We start from the raw sequence: 1,359 nt of genomic DNA on the forward strand, positions 1-1,359 counted from the left end.
CATTGGACTGTGGTCATGAAGGAGCACTCCCTTCAAGAAACCATAGTTGAATGAATTAACCCCAGTACATTTTTTTTTTGTTTTTTAAATCTGGTACTTATTCTGTCAGTCCCTTTTGCCAAACTGCTAGGTTATCAGGACATAAACATGCTAACACCAGTTGTCAAGCAATGGTGGGGGACAAACATACAAAATCACACACACTCTCTCTCTCTTTCACACACACACACACATAATGGGCTTCTTTCAGTTTCCCTCTACCAAATCCACTCACAAGGCTTTGATTGACCCAAGGCTATAGTAGAAGACACTTTCCCCTTGGTGCTACATAGTGGGACTGAACCTGTAACCTTGTGGTTAAGAAGCAAACTTCTTACCGCACAGCCATGCTTGCACCTGTATATTTGGATATAAAAGGTGAAGGAGTGAATTTGAAGGGCTTGTGAGAAGTGATAAAGAAGTGAATAGGTTCAAAAGTGGACTGAGGATAATAGGTTGCAGTGATTGAGAGATTTTGAGAAAGAGGTGTGAGTAGAGAGGGTCATAGCGGGTATCGAAGATGATTGGAAATGGAGTAAGAAAGTAACATTTTTATTAAAATATAATAAAATGAGGATTTTTGATCTTTTACTATTCATTTTAGACAGATCCAAAAGGGTGTTTAAAGTCTGAATTACACACACACACACTTACACTCTGACACAAGCGTGCATATAGGCACAAACACGTGTATCGCATACACATTTCTGCATGTGTGTTTTAACACATTTAAACACACATCTGTCATCACCATCATTTTAACGTCCACTTTCCCATACCTTGCATGGACTGGTTAGAATTTGTCGAGGTGGATTTTCTACAGCCAGATGCCCTTCCTGTCACTAACCCTCACCTATTTCCAAGCAAGGTAATGTTTTACCATCATCAGATATGCTTTTACAGATGATTGGAAATGAAGGACATCACTTGTGTAGCTGTGACACTTGTGTAGCTGTATCTGCAAATATCATGCCATGTCAAGACACAGGAGCTGTATGCTCTTCCTCCTACTAACATGGAAGGAAAACTTCTGATGATAGCCTGAAATAGTAACATTATCACTAACTTCTTAGTCATGGTTAGCACAAGTGAAACCGGTCGACTATGTCTTCTACTATAACCTTGGGCCAACCAAAGCCTTGTGAGTGGATTTGGTAGATAGAAACTGAAAGAAGCCTGTCATATATATGTATATATATATATATATATATATATATATGTGCCTGTATGTGTGTTTGTCCCCCATCACTGCTTGACAACTGGCGTTGGTGTGTTTACATCCCCATAACTTAGTGGTTCAGCAAAAGAGACTGATGGAAT

Source organism: Octopus bimaculoides, chromosome 22 (genome assembly GCF_001194135.2).
Source record: "Octopus bimaculoides isolate UCB-OBI-ISO-001 chromosome 22, ASM119413v2, whole genome shotgun sequence".
In the NCBI taxonomy this organism is placed as follows: domain Eukaryota; kingdom Metazoa; phylum Mollusca; class Cephalopoda; order Octopoda; family Octopodidae; genus Octopus; species Octopus bimaculoides.